At 34.7% G+C, this 20,579-nt stretch overlaps 1 non-coding gene across 1 annotated transcript; it reads right to left on the reverse strand.

Annotated features, from left to right (window-relative positions):
• Positions 1–305: 305 nt before the first annotated feature.
• On the reverse strand, positions 306–411 carry LOC122098228. Its single transcript, XR_006145691.1, has one exon. It is a non-coding gene; the product is annotated as a U6 spliceosomal RNA (small nuclear RNA).
• Between the last annotated feature and the right edge of the window lie 20,168 nt (positions 412–20,579).

Genomic DNA, 20,579 nt, shown 5'->3' on the forward strand with positions numbered 1-20,579 from the left:
CACACACACAGAATGTTTTCTTGATCATTCTTCTACTGAGGGACATCGGGGTTGGTTTCATATCTTAGCTATGGCAAATAATGCTACAATGAACATTGTTGTGGTGGTAGTTTTAGTATGGACTTGTTTGTGATCATTTAGGGGAATGCCCAAAAGTGGAATTGCTGTGTAATAGGGGAGCTCTATGTGGAGTCTTTTGAGGAACCTCCAAACTGCTTTCCAAAGTGGATGAACAAGTTTACACTCCCACCAAGAATGCAGTTGGCTTCCCTTCTGGCCACATCCCTTCCAGCATCTGTTGTTGTAAAAATATGAAACGATTCACTAATTTGCGTGTCATCCTTGTGCAGGGACCATGTTAATCTTCTCTGTATGTTTCAATTTTAGTGTATGTGCAGCCAAATTGAGCACAGAACATTTATATATATATATATATATATATATATATATATATATATATATATGTAAATTGTAATTGATTTTCTTAAACTAGACAATTCAACAAAAAGTAAGTTCAAAAGAATTGTGAAATTTTAGAACCATTTATTTCTTACATAAGCACACATTTAAGAATAAATTCAAGATTGACATGCCAAAAACAAAATAATTCCAGGTATTTGTTGTTCATGAGATGTGTAGGAGGAGGAATTCAATTATTCTACACAAGGCACCTGTCATAGTGATCATTGCAGCAAATGTTAAGGTTTGTTAAAACTTTTAATGTTTTAAATATGTTTAATTTTGGGATTTGCTTATATATGACAAAATTAAGACTGTTTGGCATGTCATAAAATTTTTCAATAAAGTATATAATATTTCTAGTAGCAAGTACTAGTAAGTATGTACATTTCAGAGTTTATAGAAACTTTACTAATGAGAAGTAGCAAAGACTGTTTAAAGAAGCAGAGTGAAGAGTTAAGATTTAAAGTACACAGTTTCTGTTAAATCTTTAGGGCTCCCTTATGTTATATGTTAGTGATGAATAAATAATGATATAAGCCACATATAAGTGATGAGATGAACTATAAATAGTAATCTTATTGGGTAAATTTAAAGGCTACTCATACCATTATCCAGTTTTAAATGTACAGGAATACGAGAAAATAGTAAAATCTACTATGTACACTTCAAATACTGAAAACCCTGGTAATTGTTTTGCTTTTTATTTTTAGTAAACATTAATATTTAATTATTTTTTTCTTTATTTATAGCATTTTTTCCTTGTTGTAATATAATTCAACTTTTTGTGAGTCGTGATTAAGAGGAACTTTGAGAATATTATTGGGATAGCCACAACATTTTTCATAGGTGCATGTGAATTTACAAAGAGCAAAACTAAAAACAAAATATTGATTAAAAATTTTATCAAGTAGAGTCTGAATCAGGAGTGTTGATAAATGTCCACACCTAAAATCTTAACCCTAGGCTGAAGTAGTGGTATTACAGAATTGAGGCCACAAAATTGAGAAAATGTGTTTTGTTTTGTTTTGTTTTTGCTTTGGTTTTGTTGGTTGTGGGGCTTGAACTCTGGGTCTTGGGTACTGTCCCTCAGCTCTTCAGCTCATAGCTAGTGTTACCACTTGAGCCACAGCACCACTTTCATCTTTTTCTGCTTATGTCGTGCTGAGGAATGAAATTCAGACCTCATGCATGCAAGTCAAACACTCTACCACTGAGCCACCTTCCCAGCACCTGAGAAACTGTGATTTAAAAAATCATGTGAACAATATTTGCTTTCTGCTTTGGGTTATATAATGAAATATGTAAACATATTTTTATATTTTTGTGAATTGTCATACTTCTAAATTTAACTGCAGCCAATTTAACCTTTTCAAAATCAAGAAATATTTCTGAGAATTTGCTTCTGTGAAGACCGTTTTTGCATTTATAATTTCTTCTTAGTCATTTTTATTTTTTATCAAAATCACTTTATATTTTATGTTGATCAGTTATCATACATCAACTACCTTCAAATGTACATGTAGAGTCTCAATATAGCAGTATGAATATTCTCATATACCTCTTGTTTATCTGTTACACACCTTAAGTATTATGATATTTTTCTCTTTCTTTCATTCTCTGTCATTTCTGCTCTTTCTCTTTCATGCTCCATGTCTGCTACTTAGATTATCCTTCAGGGTCCACTGGTTTTGTGAGAACATGATAGGGACCATCACTTACCCTTGCATTCTTTAAGAGTTATAACACTGACGTGAAATTATTCTTTGCCATTCTAAATGGCAAAACAACAGATCTAGGAATTCCTTTTCACTTTTAGTACTATTATAAATTTTATCTCATACGAATCATTGAGACTGATAAGATACTTTTAGCTTGGGACCTAAAAGTTCTTTTTCTTTTAAAAACAACCTTTTTCTTTTATTATCAGTAAGTAACAAAAACAAAGCTTTCCTATGGAAAGTAGGCTGAAGTTGTTTATAGGGATGAAAAGCAAGTTAATGGGGGCAATATGTACAAAGGATACTCCTCATATAGCACCGATCCTTAGAACAGTTTATCATGTACACTTTGTGATAAGGACAATGTGCTGGGAACTCTAGATTAAATCACTGAACACCTGATATATATTTATATGCACATATATTTATATATGTATACTTATTTATATATGCATATATGTGTATATAGGCCCATATATGTACACATGAATGTTACTATACACACAAATACACACATACGTACACACATGTACACATGCACAAATGGAGAAAGACACATAGATATAGCCAACAAAAGTTTCTCTAGTTGTTGAATATATCTTTGACAGAATGCTTGATAACAAATATGTTGAAGATATATTTGTCTCTAAGAGTACTTTTACCACTCCTCTTATCTCTTACAACTGGTAGGTTTAGAGAGATTCGACTTGAAAAATGCAGTACAAGTGATAGCAAGTCACTTGGAAATCTCAATAAGTATAGGTCATATGGTGTCTCCCTGCTCCCCATGGAATGCTTGCTCTTGTAGATATTCTCAACATCCAAAGTAGTAGGACAATATCCTTGTTAAGAATAAAGTTATAAGGCTTTAAATGGCATCCTTCCTTGGGCTCTTTTCCAACAGCCAGCATCAATTCCTAAGCAGATGAGTGACTCCCCAAAAGACTGGAGCACAGGTCAAAATTTAACCAACCCTTGTGAAAAGTTTAAAGTGAGAAATGCCGACTGAGGTCGTGCTGATGTCCTGGCCACGAAAATGAGAAAAAAAAGAAAGTTTTTTTATGTATTAAAATTTGAGAATAATTTGTAACCTGTCAATAAATGTGTAGAACACAATTATACCAACTGACAAAAGATGATGTGTATTTCATTTATGTGCTTTTGGACTTGGAAAGTGTTTTTAAGTGTGTGTACACAAGTAGAATCAGCATGAAACAAGCCAGCATTTCTTCATTTAAGATACAAGGAAAGGATACAGATTGACCCATTTTAACAATGAGATTTGCAAGATACTATTAGAGGGGGGTGGACGGAGGTGTTGGGGATGTGTGAAGGTAAGGAATAGTAGGGGAAAAACAAAGGAGGTGGTAACAATGCTCAATAAGAAATGTACTCATTACCTTACTTATGTAACTGTAACCCCTCTGTACAGTATCTTTACAATAATATATATATTAAAAACATACAAGGAAAACTGTACATATAGCAAGTTGTGTGTGTCACTCAATATAAGTAAAGAATTGGTTTTAGGACCACAGGCATACTAAAATTTTGGATGCTCAAATTCTCTATGTAAACACAGTATATTATTTTCATTAGAATCTGCCCACAACCTAGTGCAGTGTAATTTCTGTGAAAATTTTTACTACATGCTATGTTTGTAATGGAAAATAAAATATATTCACTATCAACAGATACAAATTTATTTCAGATAATTTTTGTCTGCATTTTGTGGATGGAATTGCGAGAGCTAATTTGAAAAGCACAAATTTAATCACCAAGAGCTGTCTTCAAGATGTAACAAAGATCTAATACAGCATCATTGAATGGTATGGGACTCTAAGGAGAAGTACTTGAATTGAAACATTATCAGAAAGTGTAAGCAAGCAAAGACTATTTAGAAATGCAGCTGCTAGATTTCTCATGGAGAGCTTTTATAACATTTTGTGAAACACAAGTCAGAACCTCATGGAAGTGTAGACAATTTTCCTTCGCCTTTCTGTCAATCTTGGTCATTATAAACTAGAATAATCCTGTATAAGAAAATGTTTATGAAAAGTGGGGGAAGATGGTGGAGGAGAACCTGGAGGCTAAACAATCCTTCGCATAGAAAGCAGATTTAGTGTTCCAGCGAACAGTACTAGGCTAGAGTATCACACTAAGTGTGCCATCACAGTACAGAGTTTGGCTAGAGAGAGAAAATCCAGGGAAGGCAACAGATCTGAGCAGTTGCTGTAGCCATGGCTGAGGCAGCTTTGGTGGCGGCCATACCCACTCTGCCATACATACAACAGAGAGGGTCCAGGACAAAGGCACCAGACACAGTGGGTGAGCAGATTCAAATCAACACCAGCAACAACTGAAAAGGAGCAAATTAGTTAAACCATCTTAACAGGCCCATATCAAGCATTGAAATAGAAAAAGCAGTAAGAGACCTCCGTTCTTAGAAAAGCCCAGAACCACATGGATTTACAGCAGAATTCTACATGGTTTTCAAAGCAGAGCTCATACCAATACTCCCCCAAATCTTCAATGAAATTGAAAGAGAAAGTTCACAACCTAACTAATTCTATGAAGTCATCATAACCCTCATCCCAAAACCAGGCAGCAACTCATCAAAGAAAGAGAATTATACACCCATTACTTTGATGAACATTGATGCCAAACTTCTCAACAAAATTTTGGCCAAACAATTCAACAATTCATCCAAAAAATTACATACCAAGATCAAATAGGATTCAGTTCAGGGATGCAAAGCTGGTTCAATATACACAAATCAATTAATTAACACCACTTTATGATGAAGTTTCTGGATAAACTAGGAATCCAAGGAATATTCCTCAATAAAATAAAGGCTGCATATGACAAACCTGCAACCAGCATTATACTTAATTGTCAAAAAGTAAAGACATTTCCTCATAACTCAGAAATGAGACAAGGATGTCCACTCTCTCCACTTCTCTTCAGTTTACTATTAGAATGCCTAGCTACAGCAATAAGAAAAGATGGAAACATAAAAGGGATTCAAACAGGGGAAGATGAATTAAAACTCTCCCTCTTTGCAGATGACATGATCTTGTATTTAACGAATCCCATGGATTCCACTCCCAAATTACTCATGCTGATTCAAAACTATGGCAATGTATCAGGGTATAAAATTAACCCTCAAAAATCAATGGCTTTTCTGTATGCCAACAATGAGAAAAGAGTGGCTGAAATCAGAAAAGCAACTCCATTCTTAATAACCCCACAAAAATAGAATAGCAATGAATTAACTTAACCAAAGAAGTAAAGGATCTCCATGATGAAAACTTGAAAAACCTGAAAAAGAAAATCAAAACAGAACTTAGAAAGTGAAAAAACTCCCTTGATCCAGGATTGGAAGGATTAACATCGTGAAAATGGCAATAATTCCCGAGGCTATCTGCAAATTCAATGCAAAACCAATCAATATTTCAATCTCATTCTATAAGGAAATAGAGGATGCAATCCAAAAAGCCATATGGAACGATAAAAGGCAATGAATAGCATCAATAATCCTTAACAGAAAAACCAGTGCTGGAGTAATATCAATACCAGATTTCAAACTCTACTACAAAGCATTAGCAAACAAAGCAGCTTGGTACTGGCACAAGAACAGACCTCAGGACCAATGGAATAGAATTGAAAACCTAGAAATGATCCTATAGACCAATAGGCACCTAATCTTTGATAAAGGAGATAAAAAATAGAATGGAAGAAAGACAGCCTCTTCAGTAAAAGTGCTGGCAAAATTGGTTAATCACTCATAGAAAACTAAAGCTAGGTCCTTATCTATCATCCTGTACCGAATCAGAGAAAAATGAAAAGAATACTTAAAAAGGACCAAAAGTTCAGAAGAGATAAACACACACACACACACACACACACACACACACACACACACATACTTACCACTCTGACTCAGGTCAGGTTCCAGACATTGGGTATCAGACTTTCTTGTCCAGACATAAAATACTTTCATAATTCCACACATATAGAAACACCAGATCATTCAAAATAATGAGAATATTTGACAGAACCACCCCGCTCTGAGCCATCTACTCCCTGATTTCATTCATTCATATTGATGCATTTTTCATATCATAATTAAAATCTTTTTGTATCTCTCTGATTAGCAGAAAATATGTTATCATATAAGAGAAAATGTAGGTAAAATTACTTTTTGCATATGAAATAATGACATTCCTGAGGATAAAACATGCCTGTTTTTCAGTTTGTTTGCCAAAATGGAACTATTAGACCTTCTGAGTATTTAACTTTAAACCTAAACCTTCAAATTTCACTAGGATTTGAACTGCGTTACTACAACATTAATGTAAAATAAAGAGAAAGAAAATTATGTTTATCACACCTTAATCCCTGAATTGTCTTTATTATAAAAACCATTACATTTATATAACATGATAAACATCCTGAAACAAACTATGAGGTATGGAAACAGAAGAGTCCGTTTTTTGTTTACTGTATGTTGTTATTTATAGTTTGTGATGATTCTGTCTTCTTTACCTTATGCATGGTATATTCATTCTACGTCTTCAGGAAGGTGGGAGTGGGCACAGAGCTTTAGGGAAAGGGTGAAAAAATGAAACAGTGGAGTTCCTTGAACATTGATGAAAGTGAACTATTTAACACATGGGTGGGGAAAGAAGGGAGGGAATGGGAAAATCGGGAACTGAAGACATTTCCTAAAAGGAAATGTACACATTACCTGACTCATGTAATTTTAATACCTCTATAAATCAACTTAATAACAGAGTAAATTTATTTTAAAAAGTCAAACAAAACATTGTTTCTTAGAATCGTACAAGTATGTTTTGTTCACTGGTTTGAGCTGGATGAGTCTATATCTGAAAATAGCTACATTTACATTCATTGGGCGAATTTTTGAGCTACTAGTAGATAAAAGTCAATTATGATTGTATGTTTTTTGAGACTGATTCATTTATTTCTTTAATCTAATTTGTATGATTTCTATCTACCACTTTTTGAATTGGCTTGTTCCTGTTTTTCAAGGACCTAGTGGTGCATTATTAGTGCTGATTTAAGATTGTTCTAATTTGTTGATGTACATACTCAAAGCTATAAATTTTCCTGAGTATTGCCTATGTTCTTGTGTCCCAGAGGAGGTAGTATTTTGTCTGTTCACTTCCACTGAATTCCATAAACGTTGGAACTTCCCTCCATATGTCTTCAGAGACTCATTGATGATTTGGCAATGTGTTATTCAGTCTCTGTGAGTTTCAGAATTTTTCGTAATGCTTTTTGATGCTGAGATCTAATTTGGTCCCATTGTCGTCTAACAGGATACAATGAGTAATTTCATGTTTATTTTTGAATTTTCACAGATTTTCTTTCTGATTTAAGATATGATCTATTTTGGAGAACGTTCCATGAGCTGTTAGGTATAGTTTGTCAAACCAGGTATTTGGTTTTGATTTTTTTGCTAGATTTTGACCTGGATGGCCCGTCTAGAGGTAAGAATGATGTGTTCAAGCAACCAACAATGTGTTTGGATGTATGCATATTTTTAGGGCAAGTAGTATTTGTCTGATGAATTTGAGAGATCTAGGATTCAGGGCATTGATATTTAGCATTGTTATATCCCCCTGATTGAGCGTTTCCTTAATCAACATTTAATGTCCTTTCAGTCTCTTTTTACCTTTATACCAATTTTAATTTAAAGTCAATCTTATCTAATATTAATATAACTACTCTGGCCTGTTAATGAGGCCCATTTTTAATTTGTAAAGATGATGTACAGAAGGGATCCAATTACATAAGTCAGATAATGAGCACATTTCTTTTTCAACAGTGTCACCTCTTCCCTCATGTTCACCCAGTTTTTCCCTTTCAACCTCCCTCCCCCCTAAGTTGTATAGTTCATTTACAAGGTAGTGTCTATTGAGTGGCACTGCTATATTTGTTTACCTTTTGTCCCACCATTTCTGTGTTTCCCCTTTACCTTTCCAAACTTATATATAAAACCAAAGGTGCAGAAATTAAAACAAAATAACAGCATCCGAATTCAGATGGAAAAAGCAAAATAATAAAAAAAAAAACCTCTCATTATCATTTCTTGGAGATCAATTTGATGAACATTATTTTATATGATAATATTCATATAGTTATTGAGTCTTTGTGATCCTCTCCAAAGGGCATCCTCCTTTGATCTCACTGTATAAATGTTTAGAATCCCATGTAATTTATCATGTCCAAATGTAATGTTTTCTCTTTTACCATCCAAGTGTGTTAAGTTGTAGAATTAGAGGCACATTCTAAGACAACAAATGAGGGAAATCGGGCAACCTATATTTCTTTGAGTCTGACTTTCTTCACTTAATATAGGTTTGTTCAAAGTATTTCCATTTCCTTATGGATGGTATAATATCATTTTTTCTGGGTGAATAGAGTTGCATCAAACTGAAGTGTTTCTTCATGGCAAGGGAAAAAGTTAGCATGTTATATAGAAAGAGAATAGAATGGAAGAAGATATTTACTAGCTAAGCATTAGACCAGGGATTACATAACTAACCCATATTTAGAGATCAAATAAACCCTCAAATAAACAAGAGCCCAATTAATATATGGGATAATGACTTAAAGAGAACTTAGAAGAAAAGTAACAATGACACATAGACATATCTCTCTCCATGAAAAAAATGCAAATCCAAACAACACTGAGATTCTTCTCACCACTGTTACAATGTCATGATGAAAAAACGAACAATCACTGATACTGATAGGGATGTGGTCCAAAGGAAACTCTATTACATTGTTGGTGGAAATGTAATCTTGTTCAACGACTTTGGAAAACACTATGGAGGTTGCTCACAAAACTGAATAGAAAGCTCCCTATGATCCAGCAATTCTACTTATGGGCATTTATCCAATAAAGCAGAAACAAGGCCACACTGAAGCTGCCAGCACCATCATGTTCATTGTTGCATTTTCTGTAGCCAATATATGGAATCAGCCCAGATGCCTCTCACTGCAAAAAGGGATCAAGAATTGTGTGTGTGTGTGTGTGTGTGTGTATGAAATATATATATATATATATATATATATATATTCATAGTTATATGTGTACATACACAAATACCTATATATGTATACATATATATGTATATACAGTTGTATATATACATGTATATAGACATATCTGTTTATTATTATTTTCATTTGTCTGTAAGTTAGCATTTTACTTTATTTACCAAACGTGTCTTTAATGATTTTACTATTTTTATTTTATTTTTAAAATGTTGTACAGAGGGGTTACAGTTACATGAGTAAGGCAATGAGTATATTACTTGTTGATCATTATTACCACTTCCTTCCTTGTTGTTATCCCACTATCCCTTCATTCCCCCAGCTCCCACATTCCTTTCTTCCCACTCTTCGCAGCATGAAGTGGTAAGGTTCATTTCCAATATAGTCTTATTGGTATCTGTGTTGCAATGGGTCATCCTGTTTCCTTGTTTCAGTGTTTTGTAATTCCCTTTACCCTCCCCAGATTAAACATGTATATACAAGATGCAGGGTATCAAAATCGAGTAAAGTGGCAACAGGGGATATTCCATAGAGGAAAGCACATACTAAGGAAACAACAACAACAAAAATGAATAAAATGACGTTGCACATTTACAACAGTAACAATAGATACAGAACTCCTAAACATGTCCCTTATTACCAAGCTAGTTATTGCAATTCTTGTCCTTATCATTTTTGGAACTTCACTAAAATGTTTTGTAGCCTTCCATGTGGACATATATGTTCAATTTTTCCTAAATCTATCTACTCATATGATACCAAGCAGCTCTCTTCTGAAGCCAAAAAGTCAGCCTTCTACAGCTTGGTTCCAAATCACTTGAATTTTTTCTTTGTACTAAGGATGCTGATTAAAGCCCAGTGCTGGTAGATCATTTTATAATTGTAGCAACTCAGGAAGCTGAAATGAGGATCGTGGTTCAAAGCCAGCCTGGGCAGAAAAAGTCCATGAGACTCTTATCTCCAATAAACCACCAGAAAACCAGAAGTGGCGCTATGGCTCAAGTGGTAGAGACCTAGCCTTGAACTGAATAGATGAGGAACAGCGCCCAGGCCCAGAGTTCAAGGCCCACGACCACCACCAGCAACAACAACAACAATAAAGAGAATACTTACTCAAAAGGCAATAGCATTAAGTAGTCTTAAAGATAGGCTGAAGTCTAATATTTTAGTCTTATCTTAAATACCAAGGGCCTTCTATTCTAATGAGCCATGAGCCCTCAGAATGTTGACCATATTTCTTAGTTTATTTACACAATTACTATAAGTATGCATTTTCTCATCTATCTTTCATTTCACCACAAAATCTGTATTTATCCTTTATGACATACTTGAATACCAATGCCTTTGGAAGATATTTATTAATTGGTGTATATTAATTGTACAAAGAAATCTTATTGAAATATTTTACACACTCACATATTGATCTAGGACTTGATTAACCCATTTCTGTCTTTCTCCATTCCCATTGCCCCTTATTTTTCATCTGTTTTCTGTGAATTTCTTTGGGCCATCTCCACACATTGTCAAAATGTATTAAAGTGTTGTTGACTCATCCTCATTGAAAATTATGCAATGCTGAATATAAAAGCAAAAATCTAAGTAAATGGAGACTTATACTTTTTATGTATTGGAGGATACAATTGAGCAAAGATATTAATTGTCCCCACCCCCCCTTTTTTGGGGGTCATACACGGGGCTTGAAATTTGGGCCTGGGCACTGCTCCTCAGCTCTTCAGCTCAAAGTGAGTGCTCTACCCTTTGAGCAACTGTGCCACTTCTGGTTCTCTGGTAGTTAATTGGGGATAAGAGTCTCACAGACATTCATGTTCCAGCTGCCTTGAAACGCAATCCTCAGATCTCAGCATCCTATCCAGCTAGTATAATAATCGTGAGCTAACAGTGCGAAGCGTCACAGTTTTATTTATAAGTTTATGAAAATTTCTCAAAACACCTGACCATCACTCTTTGACTCATTGACAAAGGAAAATATACTTGAATATATTTCTCTTTCCAATATTAAAGCTGTTAGTGTAAAATTGTTATATTTGTAGAGGAAAGATTATACAGCTCAATGTGTCTGTAGGGCACCAGATTAGAGCCACATAATTATTATCAAGGAATATTTAATAAGAGTGTAAAACTAAACACTTGTGGAGTGACATTCTCTTTAATAAGTGGTGATAGGTTAGACAATATTGTAGAAAATTAAAAAGCGAACATTGACTTAAAATAATTTATGCAAATATTAACTTCAAGCAGGATTTGAAGTTGGCCTATAAAACAAAAAGAGGGATGTAAATGTATAACATTGGAAGATGCCTTGACAATTTTGGAGATGAAGCATACTTAAATTTGGCATTGAAATTATAGGAAAGGAAAACTTGATATAGTAGAACTCAAAAAAGTATAAAGTAATTTAGACTGTGAAAGCTCATATGCAAGTAGTGAATAGAAGTTGGGAGCATGGGACTCATGTATCTCAACCTAACTACTTGGTAGGCTGTGATGTGAGTATTGCTGTTTGATGGCACCCCACAAAATAATGTCCCTGAAAATCTTATCTCTGATTAATCAGCAAAAAAGCCAAAAGTGAGGCATGACTGAAATGGTATATTGTTAACAAATTGCAACTAATCTCAGGGACCCTGTGTTCATGTCCCAGGACCATACATACATGTACAAAACTAATAGTAGTAATACTACTAATATTGATGATGATGATGATGATGATGATGTTGATGATGATAGTGATGATTATTGTAGGGCACAGGGGCAGCAAAGATGGTGCTGAGAGGGAGTTGAGTGGGCAGAGCCCAATTTGCTTTATGTTCAGTGCATAACCAGCCCGTGGAAGCTTAGGTTCATGATTGCGTGTGACCTTGACAGTGATTGGTTGTTCTTCCTCACTTGCCATGCCACCTGCTCTTTTTTGCTTTAAAAAGTGCTGCTCTGTGTTAATAAACGAGTTTCTTCCTGCATGACTTGACCTCTTGCTGGGTCTGATTGTTTTCCCGGCTGAGGAAGGCTGGGTAAAGGGTGAGCTGCCTCACTTACCTTTCCTCGGACCCCGTCCGTCTTTTGTGGGACTGACAAAGACCCAACAGATGATGATAGTGACGATGATAATGATGATGAAGATAATGTTGATGAAGTGTACCCATAGTCAAGGATAAAATATTTGCAAATCCTATACCTGAAGAATGCCTCAAATTAGACTCTACATAGAACTCTCAAAAACTAATGTTAAAAAGAACATCAATTAGAAACTAGTAAAATATATCTTGCGAAAAATATGCCCAAAAAAGGCATCATCAGTCATTAAGTAAATGCACATTAAAACAAAAATGACATCATAAAACATGTATGAGAATTACTGCACATAATACAATAATGACCATACTAAATGCTGTCAATAAACAGAAACTGGATGCTGGCAGGAATCTCAAATGGGAAAGCCACTTCTGAAAACCTTTTGACAGGTTCCTAGAATATGAAATATGCAAGCACCTAGAGTATAGCACAGGAATTGAGCTCTTCAGGTTTGTCTCATAGAAATAAGCTGTAACATTAACCCAAAGGCCAAAACACAGAGGATTATAGCAGCATTACTTCCTCTAGTTAAAGAAATGGAAATCAATTCAGGCTTTCTTCAGGTGAATGGGAAACGAATTGTGCTACCTTCTCTAATAACAGAACCAAAAGGCTAATCGAGTGAATACAATACAATATTAAGGCATACAACAACAGAGAATAATCTAACATAGATTTGAAGGCAATCCTAAAAGCTTATTTATTGCATGACCTAGGAATCAGAGAAAAAAAATGTTTTGGTTTCCAGGATGAAACAGGTTTGGGATGGGACCAAGGGAAGTAGTGGGTTTAATTATAAAAGGGAAGCATGAGACAGACTTAAAGAAATGTGTCGATATTTATTCATATACAGTTGATAAAATTATACTGAACTTAATGTGTGCACAAAATCATTAAAAAAATTGAAGTCTGCATAAGGTACTTGTGAAATATTAATGTCCTACTTTTAATATCATACTATAAATATTTAAAGAAACTGAAAAAACTATTCAAGAGAATTCTCTTTGTTTTTCTTATAACATCATTAAGATCCATACTAACCTCAACGGAATTTAATGATATCTAGAAAATAGAAATCAATATTCAATGTTTACAATGAAAAATAGTATGTGTCCAACCTTTAGATTAACTATGCCATGCTAATTAGAAGGCAGAGATTTAGAAGACTGACATCCAGGGCCAGTTTTGACCAAAAAAAGTCGTGAGAAAATACAAAAAAGAAAGCAAGATATAGGGTAATTTCCCTGTTATCTCTCATTTATGGAAGCCATTGGTAAGAGATTATTGCTCAAGGGAGGCTTGGCCAAAAAGTAATACCTCATCTGAAAAATAATCTAAAGCTGTCAGAGCCTTAGCAAGTTCAAGCACCAGTAGTGCCAAAGGAAAAAAGAAAAGAAGAAAACAGGAAAGGAAAAGAAAGGAGAACAAAGGTAAACTATTTCCTCTTCATTCTTGTAGTTTCATGTCATTGGATACAAGAATTGAGGGTATTTTGTTTGCAGTTTTAGGATTCAGGACTCTAATAAGAAAGCATTTATTTCAAGCAATTATTTTATTATTACTATTTATTAACTTATTATTAGGTCTTCTTAGAGATTGAACCCATGGCTTTGTATATATTAATCTAGTCCTACAACTGAGCTTTACATCAGCTCCCTTGTATAGTTTTGGTAATTTTTTATGAGTTATTCAATTGATACCTACTCTACTTTTCATCTTATCTTTTCTCTCCCACATTTTTTTCTATATATTATAGTTCATGTGTTCAAAACTTTCCTCAATTTTATCTTCTAAACTTAGAATTTTGCTTTTCAGTTTACAGAGTAGTCAATTTCCTCAGGAATGTGGTAATGCCATTCTTTTCAATAGAAGCACATATTTCCATCAATAGAACAGAATTGAAGACCCAGAAATGAATCCACTCCTATAGGCACATAATCTTTGATAAGGGAGCCAGAAACACAGGATGGAAGAAAGACAAATTCTTCAAAAACTTGTGCTGATGGAATTATCTGTACACAGAAAACTGAAGTTAGATCCTTATATATCCTCCTGCACCAGAATCGATTCCAAATGGTTTGAAGACCTCAATGTAAGTCCCGATACCTTAGAATTTTACAGGAAGAGTTAGGGGAAACACGAGGGCTCCTTGGGACAGGTCAAAACTTCCAAAGTAAGGCTGGATAAATGGGATTACATCAAACCTAATCAATCATTTCTCAGACTCAAAAGACATGAAAAAAAAGTGATATTGTAGCACAGATTTATCAGGGAGCAAACTTACAGATGAGAGCCTCACCCAATGGTAAACCTTTAATCCCTTTTCTAACTAGGATATTTATAGTGCGTTTACAAGAATATAAGAGTTTTCTGGTGGGGATTAGTAAGAAAACAACTAATACTAAGATAGAGATAGCATGTGAAAAGAGTTGTAGCTGGAGAAAGGGAGAGATGAAGGCCGTGCTGTCTTGTTCAAAGCCTTGGCTTGGTGCCAGTTTTGTAAGGTATAGGTGCACAAAGGAAAGGGGGTACAACCGGGCTGGTTATTTTAAAAAGCCTCACATAAGTCTGAAGCCTCAAAATAAGGACCCCAGTCTGTGTGGACCAGATAGTATCTAATATGAGGTTTTATTTAAATTAGCAAGCACAATTTTAGATTTTTGCAGAGTGGGATGGTGCATAGTCAGTCACAGGCAATGTCTGCTATGTCAGGTAATCCAATCTACTCTTTCACAAGTTACCCAGTAGCCAGGTTTCAACACAAATGAGAACAATGAGATTGTACCAATGAGACTGATATTTCCCTCTGCTGAATCAAAATTCTGTCAAATGATTTCTGTCTTCCAGCTGTTTATGCAATATTTCTCACGATCTTTTCTACTATTTTGTCTTCATTATTGATGTTCATAGTACTTTTTATTGTTGTCTTATGTGTCTATGTCATTTTAAGGGCTTGAACTCAATGTTTAATTGTCTTCCTTGTACTTTTTGCTCATGGCTGATCACACTCTATCCTTTGAGCCACATTCTCATCTTCTCCTTCTTGCTGGACAATTGGAGATAAGTTTTCACATTTTTGTCTGTTTAGACTGACATTGAACCAAAATCTTCAGGTTTTAGCCTCCTGAGTTTCTAGGATTCTACACATGAGCCACTAACACCAAGCTTTGCTTTACTATTACTTTACTTATGTGGTGGAAGAAAGTGGAAGCATATTTGTGTTAAATGTGCAATTTTCAAATACAACTTGGAATCAACTTGATACAATGTAACAGTTATCAACTTTCACAGTTAAATCAATGAATAGTTCACATTCCCACAGAAATATAATTGAAAACAAAAGACATAATTGTTTTCCTAAAAAAAGTAATAGAACCATAAACTTCTCTCACCATACAATTCATGTTTTCTATGAGATTAATTAACAGACTTCCAATACTAAAAGTAAATATATTAATTGTATACCATAAGGAGCAAAGTGATTATAGTTAAGAATAGATATTTCATCCCAGCCAAAAGATAACTTTTCGAGGAGTCTCACTAAAAAGAAATGTTACATGCAGAAACTAATGGATATGATATAACTTCATCATTACACAACATATGAATGAATGGGATTACCACTCCATACTTCATAAATGTGTAAAAAATAATTATGTAGCTAGGTGCCAGTGGTTCTTGCTTGTAATCTTAGTTATTGAGTAATCTTAGGGCTGAGAATCATGATTCAAAGCCAGCCTAGGCATGAAAGTCCGTGAGACTTTTTGTTTGTTTAATTTGGTCAGTCGTTGGGCTTGAACTTTGGGCCTGGGAACTGTCCCTATGCTCTACAGCACAAGGTGAGCATTCTACCACTTGAGCCACAGAACTATATCCTGTTTTCTGGTGGTTTTATTGGAGACAAGAGTCTCAAAGACTTTCCTGCCCCAGCTGGCTTTGAACCGCAATCCACAGATCTCAACCTCTTGAGTAGCTAAGATTACAGCCGTGAGCCTCTGGAGCCGGCTCCTTGAAACTATTTTCAATGAGCCACCAGAAAACTGGCAGTGGCTCAAGGGGTAGAACACTATCTTTGAGGTCAAGAGCTGAGGGACAACGTTCAGGCCCAGATTTCAAACCCCACGACAGAAAAATTTAAAAATAAACTGTTAAAAATAAACAAATATTTTGGCATAAACGTTAAAATATAATTCTAAAAATTTTTAAATCCTCACTAGATAAAATAGTTTCTATAAATGAGGAGAAGTGTGTTCTGGTTTTGGTAACCATTGAATCAATTGTGTAAGTCACACATTTCTCAATCAATTCATATTTATGTATTTATATAGTTATATGCCATAAGTATAGTTAACTGATATGTGATAGGCAGTGCTGTTTTAGGAATCTCCCTTGACATTCTAACATTAACCTTCCTACCTTAAAATCAATTTGCCCTCCAACCTTGTCAGATATTTCATTGACAGTAAAGTTACTCATCTCATTGGAGCAGAAAAATATAAGTCATAATTATTGTTTGGAATAACTGTCACATTTATATGCATTTCATTTAGTTTAAGAACAATGCCAGTAATAGCAAAATGTCTTCTGAGCTTTTCAATCTCTTAAGAGATGAAAATCTTTAATTATACATCTATTTTTTTCTGCCTAGCATCTTATATTTTGGGAAGATCTTTTTGTGTAACACTGTGTTCCTGATTAGAAGACTGGAACAAAGGGAATAATGAAAATAACCAAGGAAAATACTTGGAAACAATTTAAAAAGCAATGGCAGACACGCCTGTTTTCATCTGTTTTAATGAGAATATACATTAAAGTATGTTTTTGTTATTTAAAGAGCAATAATTAAACTTTAATTAGCAGTATAGAAGGGAACAGAAACCTGTATTTGAGGAAACCTTGAATTTGAAAAATTCAACAAAAGCATAACGGATTTTTCTTGTTTTTCTATATAGTTGCCAAAATAATAGAGAGCAACACCCAAAGTCAGGAAAATACCTAAGCCAAAGCAGTAAACTTTGTCTATAATATAATTGTGAGTGTCTGACTCTTTCAAAGTCAGGCTTGCAAGAAGGAAAAGTGTATTTGCTTTAGTGTGAACAATAAAAAATATAAGAATCCTTTATTAATGTTTCATATATAATGACTAGAACTTCTCACGTTGGAGAAGATGAAAGATATGAAAAAGTTCAACATTTTTTGAGTATTCCCCAAGAGCATTCTTATTTATCACCTATGGCAACGGAAGTAGCCTTTGTTACTGTTAGTTTCATGCTTGTTTATATTTACAAGCATTATTTGTTGCTGGGTTATAAGCTGCAAAACCTTAAGTAGGAATAGAGTCATTTCCTGAGAGAGGAAAGTTGCTGTGTAAACAAACCTAAAATATCAAACACATAGCAGACTGGAAACTGTTTTCCAGGTATATCAAAATCTGTAGGTATAGATTTTCCCATTGTTCAAGGGGAACCATTTTTTTTAATCTTCTTTTTCACCATCTACTGATCCTATAAAATCCTATACCATCTTGGGATTGCTGTAACTTTACTGGATTCTCTAATTTCTGTTGGAGAGTTAGGAAAGATAGAAAATTGTGTTTCTGTTACTGTTTTACCTTATTTTTTATTACTTTAGAAACTGTAACTCAAAATGACATAAGTTATCTTTATAATATTAGGAGACAGATTTCATGTACATATTCTAACCCTAGCCTTCTACACAACTTTGGGACTTAGTGATCCTCAAATGTGAAAATAAATATAGGGAGCATCTTATTTAAATATTGTTGAGAATTTCAAGACTTCCTTTATGTAAGGCCCTTAGAAGTATGTACAGCATACCTGTGTACAAAGCCAGTGACAACAGGCAAATATGACTAAGTTTCCCCAAAAGGATCTATGAAATCAATAGTTATCTTCTCAGGCAGATGAAAAAATGCTTCCAAAATGATTCAGTGACCCTACATTTGGGGAATTATTTAAGTTATGGCTTCTTTGTTAGACATATTCTTTTCTTTTAAAAATTTTCAAATATTAGCTTTATAATAAACTTCGTCTAGTATTTCTTGGTTCAAAACAGAAATCTTGATACAGTTGATGTCACTTGGCTTTCTTACTTTCTCAGTTCAAAGCCAACCCAGGCAATAAAGTCTGTCACATTCTTATCTGGAACTAAACACCAAAAACGCCAGAAGTGGAGTTTTGGCTCAAGCAGTAGCTTTGGGGGAAGTTGGCCAGGGAAGACATTTGTTCAGGGACATGGTCCAGCCTCTGAATTCAAGCTCCAGAACCAGGAAATCTAAACAAGCAAACAAGCAAAAAAACGCACATATTTCTTTGGCACCATCCTTAAAGCACTGGTTTGAGAACAGGCTCCTTTTGCTGATCATACTCACTGATTCCTGCTTTTTTGGAATACTAATTCCTCTGGAGAATTCAGGACAAGACTAAAGGAATTAATAAATGACTCCAACAACAGAATCATCGCAGTAGTGAAATATCCATGCATAAGACAATTTAAAACCACCAAGTCTTTGTTCCTTTGCAATAGAATACTTTTAAAACAACGTTATTTCCTTTTGTTCTATGCTGGCATTCAAGTGGCACATTGTTTCCTTTTGTATTACTTTCAAGAAGATTTTTACAGACAATTTTATATGAATAAAGAACACACTCGAAAAAAGTCAGGGGCAGAGTTTCTTTCAAGCCTTGGATTCTTTTTTTTTCTAACAATGAATATATATTTTTTGTAGTGAAAATACTGTACAGAGGGGTTACAATAACATGGGCAAGATAATAAGTACATTTTTTATCAAGCATTGTAGCCTACTCCTTGGTTTCCCCTTCCCACCACTTCCCATCCTCCCCTCTGCCCCCCATCCAATCCTTCTCCCCCCACCAACAAAGTTGTAAAATTTGTTTTCGACATAATGAGTTGTACATCTCATTGTTTCAATCGATCCACCTGTATCCCTATTTAAATGATTTGTTTTTTTCCGATCCCCTCCACAAATTATACCGACATCAAATACTGTGAAACATGGGTTATTGTTATGCCGTGGAGAAAGGACTTACAAAGGAACAAGGCAATCATCTTACAAATGTGTAAGAAACAATGACATGAAAGAAAAAAAAAACATTGGAATATATATCTTAGGGTTCATTTCCCTAACATCAACTTATCTGATCTTTTCTGTTTGACTCATATACCAGTTATTGCAAATGAGGAAAACCATGGAACCTATATTTCTTTGGGCGTGGCTTACTTCATTTAATATACTTTTTTCCAAGTCTTTCCATTTCCTAACAAATGAGGAAATGTCATTCTTTCTGATGGAGGCATAGAATTCCATTGTTTATATATACCACATTTTCTTGATCCATTCATCTACTGAGGGGCATCTGTGTTGGTTCCATACCTTAGCTATGGTAAATAAGGCTGCAATAAATATAGTCGTGCTGGTACCTCTACTGAGGCCTTGTTTGTGAACATTTGTGTAAATGCCCAAAAGTGATTGCTGGGTCTTAGGGGAGCTCTATGTGGAGTCTCTTGAGGAACCTCCATACTGCTTTCCAAAGTGGTTGAACAAGTTTACACTCCCACCAACAATTAAGTAAGGTTTCTCCTGTCCACATCCCCTTCAGCATCTGTTGTTATTAGAGTTCTTGATTATAGCCACTCTAACTGGTGTGAGGTGATATATCGATGTTGTTTTGATTTGCAGTTCTTTTATGGCTAAGGAGGTTGAGCATTTCTTCATATGTCTTTGGGCAATCCTTCTTTCCTCTCCAGAGAATTTTCTCTTTAAGTTTTTAGCTTACTTATTTATTGGGCAGTTGTTTCTTTGAAGATTTGTTTTTAGGGATTTAATTTTTTGAGTTCCAGGTATAGTTTAGATATGAGACCCTTGTCTGTTGTATGGCTAGTAAAGATCTTCTCCCCATCTGTGGGCTTTCAACTGATCTTTCTAGCTATGTCCTTTGCCATGCAGAAGCTCTGCAATTTTATGCAATCCCATTTTTCCAACCTTTCTTTGATTTGTTGTGTTTCTGGGTCTCTATTAAGAAAATTTCAGCCTGTGCCAAGGATACCTAGTGTTTCTCCTATTCCATCCCCTAATGTTTTCAGGGAGTCGGCTTTGACTCCGAGGTCTTTGATCCATTTGGAGTTGATTCTAATACAGGGTGATATATAAGGATCTAGCTTTAGTTTTCTACAAGTATT

Source organism: Dipodomys spectabilis, unplaced genomic scaffold (assembly GCF_019054845.1).
Source record: "Dipodomys spectabilis isolate Male_0828 unplaced genomic scaffold, ASM1905484v1 ptg000464l, whole genome shotgun sequence".
Classification (NCBI taxonomy): Eukaryota; Metazoa; Chordata; class Mammalia; order Rodentia; family Heteromyidae; genus Dipodomys; species Dipodomys spectabilis.